Genomic DNA, 16,446 nt, shown 5'->3' on the forward strand with positions numbered 1-16,446 from the left:
TTTTTTATGTGACGTAGCAACACTCAGCAGATGCCGTAGTAGCCTCGTGGTAGCGGTGCGATTGCTTTGCACGTGGCGTGGGTGCGACCGTGACACGAAGTACGATTGTTTTGCACTTGTCGGCGAAAATATGCAGCTCAGTGCACACGCGCGTGATCTGCATGGAGCAGAGAAGCACCGGTATTTTGAAAAGGTTCGGCTGTGCGGCGACATCGACCCTTACGACTACAGTGATTCTGACGTGGTGCGAAACGTGAGACTGCTGCCGCGAGTTGAATTCACCGACCTTAAAGACTATCTTGTGCACGGAACAAGTTTTGCGACGCGAGACCAGTTCAAAGCTTATAAATCTATAAAAGCACACAATTTTTTGACGAGCGGATTGGTGCAAGAACCATGCGTCAGAGTGCTTGCCGATGGCCGACGCGTCGTTCTCGGAAAGTGATTTGCGGAGGGGGGGCTGTTCATGTAGCTAGCCTACAAATATTGCCACTCTGATCTACTTTTAAGTGACGAGCTACAGATTGATCTAGCGGGATCGCTGCGTACTGGTTCACTGAAGATATATTTCTTGTTGCGTTCATTTGTAGCAGGTGCAAGCAGAATGGAAAAACGTTTTCGCTGTGCCATTCGTGCTGTGACCGCGGAAAGATTTTTTATGGATTGTTTTACTGCTCAAACACTGACGCGAAAATGCTTTATTAATGTGCTGGACCAGTGTCGGTAAAAACTTGTGCGGCTAGTCCACAACAGCTACCAAAATGTGTTGCCACATTCGGGCGTTTTTTTGTTGTTTTTTTTATTAGTGGAATGTTTACTTCTTATGCGCTTCCGCTATGTTGCGCGAATGGACGGTTTGGCGAGTTGGTTGTAGTACATGCTGAAATGTTGGTAGCGCTACAGACGAGGGGAAAATAAGACCCCGCGCGCTTGTCTGGTTTCATTTCTCTGATCTTGTGTGTTGAGCTATCCATATTTAAGTGCGTGTTATTTTGCGTCCTGCCTTAAGTAGCACAGTTTTTCAGTCTGTGTGCAAGGGGAACAGCCATACTGCTGTGTAGCCACCTATGTTATGAGCTGTGCTTCAATGCTAGAGAAGCATGTCATCATACTTTCTTACAGCAAAAACTTTTTTGCAGTGCTAAAGTCAACCACAGATGTTCAATTAGTGATCAGTTGTTTGTTTTTCAGGTCCGCCAATCCCAGTCATTCAGTGAAAAATGTTGTAACCGTTGCTTCTGGTAAAAGAAGATGGTGAAGTGCTGGCCGCTCACTGTACCTGTAAAGCGGGCCTAGGCGAGGCTTTCGCCTACATTGGAGCTGTTCTATTTTTCATTGAAGCCGCAGTGAAAAGAAGAAATTCAGAGATTTGCACGGACAAATAAAACGCGTGGTTGCCTCCTCATTTTCGATACCTTGAAGGGAAGCGTGCTGCAGAAGTTGATTTTGCTTCTGCTCAAATGACGCAATGTCTAATTGGTCAAACACAAGTTATGTAAAATAATGCCAGCGTAAACCAGTGAAGTAAACAACCGAATAAGAGTGGAATGCATTTTAGCTACATGCCATGAAAGTGGCAGCAGGTGAGGTCTGCTTTCATTAAAGAAAATTATGCTTCAGATTTTGTACCTATTGCAGTAAAATTCCCAACGGTTATGCTAAGAAACTTGTTTTAAGAAGACTCCCCACCAACTTGGACAGCAATCACGGAACACTGCCAAAATATCATGAAGAACCTGGCCATTGAACCCAAGGTATGTTCACCATATTGCAGTATTGCTTTTTTGTTGTGCAATACTTCACCTTTATCTGTCGATAGGAAAATTTAACAAATGTTTCCTGGTTGTAGGTTTCTGCCTTGGTGGAAGAGAAAACAAGGGCCCAGACAAAATCGAATAAGTGGTTCACATTTTGGACTGGACGTATCACAGCCTCAAATGCGAAAGCAGTGTGCAGAATATCTGACTGATCCTTCACTATCTTCGCTAAATAGGATTTGCCATCCTGAAGACGTGCAGTTTTGGTCACCTCAGACGGCGTGGGGAAAACAACATAAAACAAAAGCCAGAGACGCAAACATTGCAGTCTCTACTGACATTAATGTGGATTTAGGTGTACATCAGGGCTTTTAATATCTGCAGAAGAACCATTTATGGTCTGGTTAACTGTGCTTGATGTTGTGAGGGTGTGCTTGAAATTAATTGTCCATGCAATGTACGTGACAGTACTGTGAGGGCACTTGCAGCATCCAAGGCAGCTTGCATCTGTTTAAATGAAGAGAACATCAGGCTTCATACTAACCATGCTTACTACTATTAGGTGCAGTTTAAAATGTTGGCTTCAAAAAGGAAGTAGTGCGATTTTGTACTCTGGACTACAAAGACTTCGTAACAGTGCGGGTTTATAATGATTCTCAATTTTGCAAGAAGATGGAAGAGTGCTGCAAACAGTGCCTTAAACTTGTTTTGCTCCCTGAGCTTCGCTTTCACCACTGCAGCGGCAAAGTAAGCTGCAGTGAAGTAGCCGAAACAGAAGGCTCTGACATTCCAGATGATGTGTACTGCCTCTGCCGAAAGGCCGAGTCAGGCACTATGCAACAATGGAACATGTAAATATAAATGGTTCCACTTCGAGTGTGTGAGAATAAAGAGGGCACCAAAAGCGAAAAAATGGTACTGCCCTCCCTGCGCAAGGCACTGGCAAAAGTGTGATGTGTGAATATATGACCATGTACAAATAAAGTCGTCATTCGTAACATAGAAGTTCTGCCTTGTAAAACTTTATTTAGCATAGCATGCAAACATTATGTGCACTAAAGCGAAGTGCTTTTAAACATTTCAGCCAAATGGTGCTACAGAGCTTCCAAGGTTGGTCAGAGCTGAACACACAAACACTATTTTTTCGAGCGTTGTGGAGCCATTATGGTCAGTTGCTAGCACATCTGTCGGTAGCGTGCACTTCAAGATGAGGTATCTGCTCCGCACCAAACTAATGACCCGTTCTACATGTATCCTCACATTGGCCAGCTTACGTGTCTTTTGTGGATTTCATGAGCTGAGAGTTGTGGCTTGCCTTTTGTGGATGCTGGAATGACCAGCTTAGCACAATGCAAGCCAACAAATTCGGAGATAATGAAGCCCCTATCTGCTAAAACTGCATCACCTGGCAAGACATTTTCTAGCACGCCGTGCTTTTCAGTGATTACCTTGTCATTTGTCCGCCCGCTCTAGCCCCGTGAAATGAATTTGATTCTATCCTGCGGTGCAATGCCAATGAGGTACTTGATTGTGTTGTGGTGTTTATAAGGTGACCATGTGTACGATCGTGGCAGCATTGATGTTGGTCTCTCTATAAACAGCTGAAAACAGTCAAATGCCTTGCAAACTTGAGTGCCAAATGATCTGCGGAAGGCCATTGGCATTGGTTTGCGCAACACCCGACGGTCTGGCCATCTTACAACCCGTGACAGCCTCACAGAAGCCGCGTCAAGCTACTTGTTAACAGGCCTCAATACAGTTGCCTTGGACTAGCCACCCTACCTTGGACACGTTAAGCCTGCAAATATAAGTTTGACTTTAGCAACAAGAATCAAAAACGAAAAACAAAATGCAATACAGTGGGTACCTGCAAGCCAAATCTTGGAGTGGAGCATTCAGGCGAAGGTGAACAAGGAATACAATCATCTCCTGGAATTTTGTCAACGAGTTTCGAGGTGTGTGCGACACGCCTGATTCTAGCAGCCGGAACAGTACAAGCAGGAGAGCGAAGTTTGGCAGGCCGGTGTAGAAATGAACCATGTCTTGATTCTCTTCAAAGCACTGCTCAGTGAGCATATGTGCATCTCGCTTGCTTTTCACTTCACCAAGTTCTGAAAGGAGATGCTTGTTTTCGTCTTCAAGCAGTGATTGCTAACTCCGTGGTTTGTGTGAGATGAGCCATCTCTGAAAAAATGCACAAAAAAATGTGCTTATTATTGTTCATGCAGACCTGTTCATGCTTGCCGTGGCATTTTATAGCATAAATATCACTTTTGTGCTAACTTGCCATAAAGTTTGAATGCCTAGTTCGTTTTTTGTGACAGATACGCAGGAGAAACAATTGTAGAGAGTGCAAGGAAGAGCAGGTAAACAAAAGATGCACCGAACCTTTACATAATTTTTCAGATAACACGCCTGCTTACGTTTGTATTAGCAAACTGAACCCATGAAAGACGTGAAGATATGTCGTCATGTTAAGTTCCTCAGGCACATGCAGCCACAGTTCATTACAGCTTCAGAAATTTGAAAAGGCGCATGCTTGCAGTTACAATACAAGCTGAACAAGATGTGCAGCCATATGGCATTACAAAGTTTCTGCATATGCAACGATTGTTCGCTGTATCCTAGTCTTTTCAACAGCATCTCCAAATACAAACCAACAGCACAGCGCTCTTCCATAGAAGCTTGCTCACTGCATTCCCCTTCGGGAAGAAGAGCTACATCCTGAGCCTCCTCCTCTTAAGCAGAAGGATATGCACCTTGAGATAGCACTTGAGTTGGCGAATCAACAAGGTAAGTGTTGGCAGCGTCCATCAGTGGTTTTTTTTTTTTTTCAGCGTGCCTTGTGCTCTCTCAGACTGATTCAGCTTTCTTCCTTCTTTTTCGTTTGTTTGTTTGTTTTGTGGGGTTTAACGTCCCAAAGCGACTCAGACTATGAGAGACGCCGTAGTGGAGGACTCCGGAAATATCGAACACCTGGGGTTCTTAACGTGCACTGACATCGCACAGCACACAGGCGCCTTGCTTTTCGCCTCCATCGAAAAGCGGCCGCCGGGGCCGGGATTCGATCCCGCGTCCTTGCGAACAGTAGTCGAGCGCCGTAACCACTGCGCCACCCCAGCGGGGTCTTCCTTCTTTTTCGGTCATCAGCCAAGTGTGGGTCATCATAAAAGTTCAGGTAAATATGCATGAAACAAAGGGCAGTAAGCACAAACAAGAGAGCTTACCTGGACGCCAAAGCATCGCTTTTCGCCTCTTTTTCGTGCTCCAGATGCAGAGATGGTGAACAGAGCGGGTTGGCTTCTACCATCATGCACATAGACCATCCTGTAAAAAATAACCAATAAATTTGTGCCCACGACTTCACTGCACATGCTGCTCTGATGCCGTCTCTTCTGTGTTATCGCTGTAAATGTTCGGTCACATGGCGCGCATCTGTGAAATCTGGATAGCCATGGACAAGGTTCACGCGCATTTTTACGCTGTTCAAAACTTATTTACAAAGCCCGAGTGACGCCGCGACTCTATATGCCGGAAGTAAGACCATGGAATATATCCATATTCTGTTGTGATAACATTTGAAGTGCTTACCTGAGAGAAAGTGCTTGCCGCATACTTTGTAATGGGTTGCAGAGCTGTCCAAGCCTTTGAGATTACGTCAAAACCATTCCGCTCTCCGTCTTGTTGTGAGCTCTTCAGTTTTCTTACACTAATTGGTGACAACTTTGGGAATGCAAAAAAGCCGACCTGGGAGCGTTCTCATCGCCGTGCCCTTTTTTTTTTTTTTTTTGAGTGATTGCTACACCCAAACGCAGCACAGTTCACCATTGCTGGTACTCGGCAGCCGCGCTGGGCGACCCGGCGCAAAACACTGCCAACTTTCTCAGTACAGAAATCTCCACGTACGATGGTGGTTGCGGGCACGTGCAATTATATTGCGGGTCACTTCCGATGGTGCCTGGTGACGAACTTGATACTGCGAGCAGGATCATTTTCGAGGGTCAACGGTTAGTCCTTAAGAGTGTAACATAATAATACCTTTATTTTCCATCAAGGTGATGGGGGAGGCAGGGAGAAAAAGCCGAGCAATTGCTTGACGAGCTCCCCCCCCCCCCCCCCCCCCCGATGAAAATACAAAGTAAAAATACATAGGCAGAGCAGTGTAGCGTCCACATAAAACAGTAAAATAAAATAAATAGAAGTACATTCGACGAGACATCGCGTTCAATGATAGGGCATAAAAAATTGACAAGAACCAGCACCTTATTGCACATAAACATTGCAGAAAGTTCTCAACAAGTATAGTAATATACTTGTTGAGAACTTTCTGTGGCCACGTGTTGTGTTATTCAAACGCATGAGCCGTACATTGCACGAAGTGGACGCTCGTAAATGTGCGAAGCATGTAACTGTGAAGTGGCTAGCGTGCACTCGTAGCGTTAACCACATGGCTATGTAAAGCTTTTTTCTGGCATTCGTTCGCGCAGTGATGTAGCCACGATCTTCCGGAATAGAGAACTTGGCTGTTTTCATATTCTGTACAGTGGACTTCAGCCAACACAACTTGTACACGTGGCACAAAGGCTGTGTTAATAACGTTTTATTCTCGGTGACTATGGTCGTTTAGAGAGCGTAACACTCATGAAAGACACAGTGTCACTTTGGAACGTCTGCCGTTTATGTCTTTTCTTCGAAATTTATCATAATAATACAACATAAGAATTCACTTATCACGCCACTGACAATGTCGCATCACGTATCGATAACTTTTGTATAGAGGAAATACCTTATTTTCGAGCTGCATCTTATATTTCTTTATATTAAAATGTGCCTGCCTGGTACACTGGTATTTCCCGACAACGTCAAGGACTTCAAAAACAAGCTTTGTGTACTCTGCAATGATGGTTGATTCTCAATAAATAATTTGAGCCACGTGTCTTGCAGGTTATATTTTGCACATGAGCTTACCGTTGATAACGTTACGAGTTGTACGCAACTTAATATCTGCTCCTTTTTGTTTTGCTTTTATGGACGATGCTGACTGTATGCTATATCCTGAGCTTCATTGGTGTTTGTTTATTTTCCTAATACCACATTGGCCCCTGCTTCTGGCATCAAATAGTTTGCTACTTACGGTCGTAATCATTGTTGTTGTTTTTTTGCTATTAGTGTTTCGTTAGATAACTTCTGCATTGTCAACATCGTTTGGCTTCATAACCAACAATGTAATGTACCCTTGTTCTTCCCTCCCTCCTTTTCTTTTATTTATGTCCAGTCCCACTCTCGTCTGCATTGCCGACTGGGCTGGAAGATGCTAATTGAAATAAATAAAAAGCTTAAAAACTGCAGTTGAACTGTCTTGTTTTACATTCTTACACACATTCATGCAGCGGTGATCGAAGCACAATCAATCGGAGCTAGCTGTCTGGGGCGGGCGAGAATGAATAAAAATCAGTAGTACTTGCTAGCGGGCTAGTTGGCTATAAGACTCCGACGACCTCTGGTGTGCATGGTTATACACAAACACAACACACACACAAGAGAATTAAACCAAGACATTCACACAGATGATGCGCTCGCTACCAACTGCCTGTTTCTTCTTCTTATTGTAACCCTACGTTTTTTTTGTGATGCATTCTTCTTCTTCGTACCACAAAAAACAGGCAGTTGGTAGAGAGCGCATCATCTGTGTGAACGTCTTGGTTTAATTCTCTTATATGTGGGTGTGTTGTGTTTGTGTATAACCATGCAGCGCCAGAGGTCGTCGGAGGGGATTAATAAAAAGTTGGTCTCAGTGGTTAAATAGTTGGTCCTTTGAAATTCGTTCATATGGATCAACAGTTAATCTTGAGGCAGTAATATTTGCCCTCCCAAGGATAATTTCTGAGGATTAACAGCTAAATTCCGAGGGAGTAATATTTTCACTCCCCTCCCAGTGATCATTCCTGTGGACCAACAAGTAATCCTTACGAGAGTAGATGTGCTCTGCTTAGGATCATTTTCGAGGGTCAACGGTTAGTCCTTAAGAGTGTAACATAATAATACCTTTATTTTCCATCAAGGTGATGGGGGAGGCAGGGAGAAAAAGCCGAGCAATTGCTTGACGAGCTCCCCCCCCCCCCCCCCCCGATGAAAATACAAAGTAAAAATACATAGGCAGAGCAGTGTAGCGTCCACATAAAACAGTAAAGTAAAATAAAAAGAAGTACATTCGACGAGACATCGCGTTCAATGATAGGGCATAAAAAATTGACAAGAACCAGCACCTTATCGCACATAAACAGAGAGTTGGTAACAAAGAAAAGAAAAGCGAGATCGCAGTATGATCAGGCAAGGTAAAGCAACAGAAAAAGGACCAATTTCTTTCCATATAGCAGTAGTAATAATAGCAGTGTCAGCAATGCAGCAATGCAGCAGTGGCAGTAATAATAATAGCAATGTCAAACTGTCGCACACAGAAAAGAAGAAGAAAAAAAGACAGCAAAACATTCAAAAAGAGTTTTTACACAAAAGAAAAAGAATCGCAATCAATTCCCCTCACAAAGGTAGTACATCAAGATAACAACTTTGAAGGCCTCAAAAAGCATATCAAAGACAAACAGGTTCAGTCGCTGATAAAACTACTTTGACGTCATCTTTCGATGACTGTTCGAGTTGAAAATCATGCTTATGCGAGTTGAAAATCAGGCGACATTGAATCATCTGCTCAGCATAATTTGTGCGGCATTGAAATTCGTTCCATATGTCTGAGTTACGAGTAGGGTAATGCACTTCCTTTCTCTGCAGGCAAGCCAGTTCTCTCCAAAAGCTGACATTGTTACGTATTTCCTTTTTATAGGCTAAAGCTAAGTGATAAGCGTGCATATCATGTATCGCCATTATGTTATGTTTCTGGAAAAGTGGAAGAGATGGATGGTCATAAGGAACGTTAGATATAATTCTTAACATTTTTTTCTGCAGTCGATTTATTTTATGCATGTTTCTTAGGGTTGTCGTTCCCCACACCAAATGACAATATTTTATGTGCGAGTGAAAGAGTGCATTGTATATAAGAACTTTAACTTGAGTAGGGAAGGTGTGTTTGTTGTTGATATTAGTCAAGCCAACAGCACGTGACAACTTGTGTACATTGTAATCTACCTGGGCGTCTCATGACATCTGTTCTGTGAAAACGACACCAAGTATTTTAAATGAGCTAACGATATCTACTGTTGAATTATTATATCGGATATCTTCATTGATAAACACGTTTCTATTTTTCGGACGAAAGAGAATAGCTTTAGTTTTATTGGCATTTAATGTTAACTTCTTTCGTTCAGACCATTCTTCAAGCCTTATAAGCGCTCTGATTGCCTGGTCAATTAAATGATTAGGCGAAGTCGCCGAAAAAAGCAATGTCGTGTCGTCTGCATAAATGACAAATTTGGCTTGGTCGTCTATGTCAACAATATCATTTACGTATATATTAAATAAAAATAGCCCCAGGATGCTACCCTGAGGCACGCCAGATAAGATTGACTTGGTGTCAGAAAGATAGGGCCCAAGTTGAACAAACTGTCTACGGCTAGCCAAGTAAGATTTTAAAAGTGAGAGGGCAGTTCCACGGAAACCATATATTTCTAACTTTTTTAAACGTATATTGTGATTTATGCAATCAAAAGCTTTGGAAAAATCTACGTAAATTCCTAAAGCTAACTGTTTTTCTTCGAATGCTTTCATTATAAACTCTTTTTGTGTCAATAGAGCAAGTTCCGTTGATCGATGTTTGCGAAAACCAAACTGTGCAGAGTTCAGTAACCCGTACTTATTGCTGAAACTTAACATTCTGTTTAATATTATCTTTTCCAGCCCTTTAGAAAAACGGACAACACAGATATGGGTCTGTAGTGCGCGATATCGTTTTTGTTCCCTTTTTTGTGCAAAACTGTCACTTTAGCTATCTGCATTCGCTTAGGGAATCGGCCTTGAGACAAACAGAGGTTGAAAATGTGGCTTAGGCATGGTGATATTAAATCCAGTACAAATTTCACAGGCTTGATTTTTAGACCATCGGCATCGGTGCTAGCACTGTTGTTTAACCCTGCGAAGGTTGAAATCACTTCAACGTCAATCACAGGACTCAAGAAAATGGATTCATCATTCGCTGACCCAATATAGCTCAGCGAGTGGTTATCACTATTAGGTGAGCCTACTTCAACAAAATAATCATTAAACGTGTTAGCTAAACAGGACTCACTTAGCTGCACATCCTTCCATTTAATTTTCATTGGTTCACTTTGGCCAGGACTAGGATTTATTAAATAAGTGAGCTTTTTCCATGTCAGGTCAGTTCTGGTTCCGCTAAAAGAGAATTGATTATAGAAGCATTGTTCTCTTGCACGTCTAATTTCTTTTGTTAATTTATTTCGAAGCGACTTGTGCGACTTCAGAGTTTCAAGATCACGCGTCTTATGGAATTGTTTGTACAGGTTATCTTTAGCATTTATTCTGCTAAATAATTCAGGAGAAATCCAAGGTTTCCTAATTTTTTTTCCGTTTCGAAGAACTTTATACGGAAAACACTCCCTGTAGGCTTTCAAGAAATGATCCATGAACACATTGTAAGCGGAATCTGCATTGCTTTCTTGACGAACGTCTTCCCAGTTTATGTCGCATATTTTTCTTTGAAGATGCTCAAAGTGCGCTCCGAAATCTCTTGAAACAGTCGCGGTTCCGGTTTATATTTAATGTGTGCAATATTTGGAAGACACGGATATATGCCATAGTGATCGCTAATATCAGTACATACTACTCCTGCTTTATGACCAGTCCGGTGAATGTTTGTTATAAACATGTCAATTAAAGACGATGACGTGTGAGTTACCCGCGTAGGAGTTTTTATAACGTTCTCACATCCAAAAGGCTCAATTAGCTGCTCTAGTTTCTTTTTTGCTGGAGTGTCGGAAAGCATGTTTATGTTATAGTCACCACCGAGGACAACACTGGGCTTATTTTTATCTGCAAAACCGAGAAGAGACTCGAGAAAACTGAAAAAACTTTTACAGTTTATTTTATTTTTATTTACACATACTGCAGTCATAGAGACCAAGCAGGGGGGCAACATTCAAAAAGCAAAAATAAAATCAAACACTACGCAAATCCAGCGTTCCGGCAACAATAAAAGAAGAAAACCAAACAGAGGGCAATGATATTGTTAAGTTTACACATACAATAAGACACTCTTTTCAAAAGCAGCGGCATCCTGAGCCGAAAAGACATTTGCTGGCAGTGAGTTCCATGTTGTGATTGTTCGGGGAAAAAATGAGTTTTTGAACGTATTTGTGCGTGCAAAGTACGGGGTAAGGTTATGGTTGTGGCTATTGCGTGTCTGTCGTGTAGAACGGGGGGATATATAGGGAGCAGCATTAATATTAAATTGACTAGAGTAAAATGAGTACAGAAGTTTAAGCCTTGCAAGTGCTCTCCTTCTTTCTAGAGTGGATATGTTCTTCGTAGACATCAGAACGGATGGCGAGATAGAGCTATGGTAAGCGTTAAAAATGAAACGGACTGCTTTTTTTTGGATCATTTCAAGTTTCCTTATATCCTTTTTTAAGTGCGGATCCCATACGACGGAAGCATACTCAAGTTTCGGACGAATTAGTGTGTTGAAGGCAAGTTGTTTAAGTTCAGAGGGAGCGTGTTTTAATTTGTGTCTTAGAAGGCCGAGGTTCCTTGAAGCAGGCGAGCAAATGCTATTAATGTGGCTGGACCATGAAAGGCGATTTGTAATGGTGACTCCAAGATATTTGTATTCGCTCACCTGTAGCAGTGGAAGATTGTTTATTGCGTAATTAAAACTGTATGGCGCTTTCTTGTTAGTAACCTGAAGAAGAACCGATTTGTCGCTATTTATTTTCATGGACCAAAGGGTGCACCACTCTAGGACATTATTAAGATTTGACTGCAAGCATTTTTGGTCGGTAGTGCTGCTAATTTTCTTAAACAGAATGCAGTCATCTGCGAATAGTCTAATACTGACTTCGGACGTATTTACGGAGTTAACCAAATCATTGATATAAATAAGGAATAAAAGAGGCCCAAGTACGCTGCCCTGAGGCACACCAGAGGTAACGGGTAAAATACCTGAATGAGATTTTTTAACATCGACGAACTGTTTTCTGTTGGAAAGATAGGTTTTAATCCACCTGACAAGTGCTGTTGGAAGACCAAGATGTTGAAGTTTAAAGATGAGCTTATTGTGCATGACGCGATCAAACGCCTTGCTGAAATCTAAAAAAATGACGTCAACCTGTCCAGCATTGTCAATCGATGAAGCGAATTCATGCACTGTAGTGACGAGCTGAGTAACCGTAGATAAGCCTCTTCTAAAACCATGTTGAAAGGGAGACAGGATGTTATTTTTTTCCAGAAATGACATAAGATATTTAGATATAACATGCTCCATAAGCTTGCAGGTACCTGAAGTTAGCGATATGGGACGGTAATTGTTAACGTTCAAACGATCACCTTTCTTAAAAATTGGAACAACGCGAGCTAAGCGCCAGTCATCAGGGACAACAGAATCTTTTAATGAAAGTTCGAAGAGGCGAGTTAAAATGTGGGCTAATGGTTCGGAATAACGGCGCAGAAACTCATTAGGGATATCATCAGGCCCCACTGCCGATTTCGTTTTTAAGTTTAGCAGCATGTTTAGTACGCCTTCATAGCTTATAAAGTCATCTGATATATCAGATCCAGATACCTGCAGTTCCAAATCTTGATCACTCGAGGCAAAGACAGAGTGAAAGAAACTATTGAAGTGATTTGCAATATCCACAGGAATCTCCGAGACCATGCCGTCAATAGATAGCTGTTTTACCTCATCTTTAGAATCACGTAGGTAACGCCAAAACTTCTCAGGGCTCTCTCTCTTAAGAATTTGGGCAGTGCCTGCGAAAAGTAGTGTTTTTTTGCTTCGGAAAGCTTAGAAGCTAGCTGAGTTTTCAGCGTGCGAAAACAGGTAGTTTTATGACCGCTTCGTTTAGTGCGTTTAATTTTGCGGTGCAAATGAATGATTTCTCTAGTAATCCACGGATTAGGCTTATTTGTACGTACACGCTGGTTGGGAACGAAATTTTCAATGCAAAAGTGAATAGTGTCCTTAAGTGTAGTCCATAATGCTGTGACGTCGCTAGGCAGGTTATCACATAAATCCCAGAGTTTGTCTAGGATCGCAAGATCATCGGCACGTGAAAAATGTTTTACAGTGTTATTGTTCGCTATCTTATGGTTTTTCTGGGCATCAAGCAGCAAAGACAAATGAACGCTTTTGTGATCAGAGATAGCCGTGTCAACATACACACTGTATTCAGATAAACTAGCGCTGATAAATACCAAATCAAGAATTGAACGAGCGTTACCCACTTCTCTAGTGAAATCAGAGACAGTCTGCACCAAATCACACATCAGCATAATATTCAAAAGAGGGTTGGTTGAATCATTAAAAACAATCAGGGTTAGCCCAATCAAGTAAAGGAAGGTTGAAATCACCAGCGAGAATAAGGCGGTCATCTTTGAACAAGGACATATGATCATACAGCTCAACCAAGAAATCGGGGGAGGCAGATGGTGGTCTGTACACTGCGCAGACTGAACAAACTACCCCAGCAGTTTACCCTAACAAATAAACTCTCATGATCATCTATCTGGCTAAGAACAGTGCCAAACAGTTTTTTATTATGACGGCTACGCCCCCACCACGGGTAGGTCGGTCTCTTCGGAACATTTTATGTGACGCGGGGACAATAACACTGTCAGTAATGCCGTCATGCAACCAAGTTTCGGTAATTATCATTATGTGGGGATCATGGGCCAAAATGAGAAACTCAAGCTGGTCAACTTTATTGGCAATACTCTGTGCATTCAAGTTCACTACCCGTAATTCTTTGGGCGCAGTGGATGCATTCCGTCATGTCTCTACGGCGTTCCGAGAAGGAAGCGCGACGCGTGTGTTATTAACTTCGTCCCAAACGAACAGGTTACCGTCAATTTTCAACTTATCACAAACAAGATACACCTTTTGTTTATTATCTCTTTCTGCCTTCGAGCTTTCCCAAAGCAGTTTGCGTTTGCGCAGCGTGTGCTGGCTGTAATCGTTTTGTAGGTATATATTGCTACCTTTGAGCTTGCTTACGTTCCGCCAGACGGCTTGTTTTTCATTAAAATCTTGGAAGTACGCAATGACTGGTCTGCGAGTTCCGCTGAACCCAAGACGGTGAATGCGAGCGACGGACGTGCACTGGACGCCCAGTTTTACACCAAATACATCCGAAATCACCTTAGTTCTTAGTGTTTCTTCACTTTCATCCGGGGATTCATCAATGCCATACACAACAACGTTAGAGCGACGACTGCGGTCCTCAAGATCCGTTAATTTGTCCTTTTGCCAAGTAATAATGCTCTGAAGGGAAGCGGTAGAATTTTCTAAAGTGGCAATCTCAAGGGACTTTACATGCATTTGTTTCAGCTGTCCATCTAAAGAACGCAACCGAGAATCGACATCACGCAACAGTTGCTCGTTTTCTGATACACAGATTTTAATGGATTCAAGCTCTTTAAAGATTCGAGTCTGACCTTCCAAAATACACTGAAACATATCTTCGACTGAAGGTCCAGGGTTTTGCTCAACATCGCCGCAGAGTAGCATTTTGCACATGAAGTAAAATACATACACCAGGTTCATATAAGTGCGTGGGCACGGCACAACAACAAGAAAAATTTCGTTGCCAGAACGAACTTTTGAAAAGGAACAACTAACCTGTGTTGTGAAAAAGAATTTCGTGGTAAGCGACATGATGCCAATCGCTTCGCCGCGCCCACTGCCGAAGAACTGCTGTGGAGGCTCTCTTATAGCTGGGTTCAGTGTCGACGTAACGGATGTGCGAATGTCGGGTAGAAAAGTATCCGGTTTGCTGGCCAGGAACGGAGGATGCGCAGAAAAGGCAGTGTCCACAGCGCAGCTTGAAACCTTTGGCCGTGTACACATGCCGTTGACAGTTGATGAATCGGCGATCACACACAGGAGAACCTGTGTTGTGAAAAAGAATTTCGTGGTAAGCGACATGATGCCAATCGCTTCGCCGCGCCCACTGCCGAAGAACTGCTGTGGAGGCTCTTTTATAGCTGGGTTCAGTGTCGACGTAACGGATGTGCGAATGTCGGGTAGAAAAGTATCCGGTTTGCTGGCCAGGAACGGAGGATGCGCAGAAAAGGCAGTGTCCACAGCGCAGCTTGAAACCTTTGGCCGTGTACATATGCCGTTGACAGTTGATGAATCGGCGATCACACACAGAAGAACCTGTGTTGTGAAAAAGAATTTCGTGGTAAGCGACATGATGCCAATCGCTTCGCCGCGCCCACTCTGGAGGACGATAAACAACTGCTGTGAGTTGCGTATTGATTAGCAAACACAGAACTTCGAAGTCTTTGTGTGAGCATGTAAAATCGGGCAGTATTTCACCAGAAAAATACTTCTTAACCATTACCGAAACGCCTCCTCCACGACCTGAAGTACGATATAGGAAATAATTGTACATTGGCAAGCTTATTATATCAGCACTTTCGGTGTACCAAGTCTCCGTTAGCATAATAATATCAAACATGAAGTGAAACTGACTGAAAAGTACCTCAAGCTGGGCACACTTATTTTTTGCTGACTGGGTGTTCAGGTAAAATAATTTGAAGGTTTTCTTATATTCTGCTTGACAAATATCTTTAAAATCAGCTGGAAAGATATGATCCGTGCCATCCATGACCAAGAAGAAGAGGGGCTACACGACCGTCGCTCGGACACGCACAAAAACTACATGACATCGTCCAAGTCCTTTTCGTTGCGCACTTGCAACGCACTCGCCCCATCCCTCTTTCTGACGTATAGATATCTTCCGTTCCTGTGCCAAGCGTAATTGTACTGGTGTTCCCGAGCCCATTCTTTTGTCCTAGCCAGCAGTGTCCTGTTCCTCTTGGTCAAGTTTTCAAGCTTGTAACAGATGCTTTTGGAATCTCTTAATTCTGCTCTCTTTTGCAGAAACGATTCTTCCACAGCGCGCCTTGCAAATTGAACTGTCACACCCGGAATCTTATCTTTCGCGGAAGGCAGCCTATGTGCCGTGACAACGTCAGCGGCGTTGAGGACAGGAAGGCTTAGTTCAGCAGCTACATCGTTGACTTTGGATAGAATATCTTCATTGTCAGACACAGGGATGCCGTGAAACTCGATTGAGCTTCCTGCTTTGCCACTCGAGTGCATCAATCTCTTGCCTTATCGCATCCGTATCGGTGTCTCGTGCTCGCGCTTCGATTCCGGCAACCCGTTTTGATAGGCCAATTATCTTTTGATCGTGAGTGCGCACGTTTTTCAGGATTTCATCGTACATGTCGGACATTAATTGAACGGACTGCTGCATGCTTTCAACTGTGTCCTTAAGAGTGATTAGTGTGTCCAGTTTTTCATTGATGCCTACCAGCATGTCAGCAACGTCCACATCCTGAGGCCTCAACTTGCTACTCTGGCTACCTCTAGATTTTGCTGTACGGCATGTTGGACAGCGCCAGGCTTTCCTTCATGCTTCCCCTTTTGCTTTTGAACGTAGACTCGGCTACTCCAGAACAAGAACCGAAATGATAACAATAACCACACTCAACACAC

General features: G+C 42.9%; 1 pseudogene; it reads right to left on the minus strand.

Moving 5' to 3' along the window:
- Positions 1-2,774: 2,774 nt before the first annotated feature.
- LOC146188184 (uncharacterized) lies at positions 2,775-3,683 on the minus strand (annotated as a pseudogene).
- Between the last annotated feature and the right edge of the window lie 12,763 nt (positions 3,684-16,446).

This window comes from Amblyomma maculatum, chromosome 5 (assembly GCF_055883805.1).
Source record: "Amblyomma maculatum isolate TAMU_Amacu chromosome 5, ASM5588380v1, whole genome shotgun sequence".
Classification (NCBI taxonomy): Eukaryota; Metazoa; Arthropoda; class Arachnida; order Ixodida; family Ixodidae; genus Amblyomma; species Amblyomma maculatum.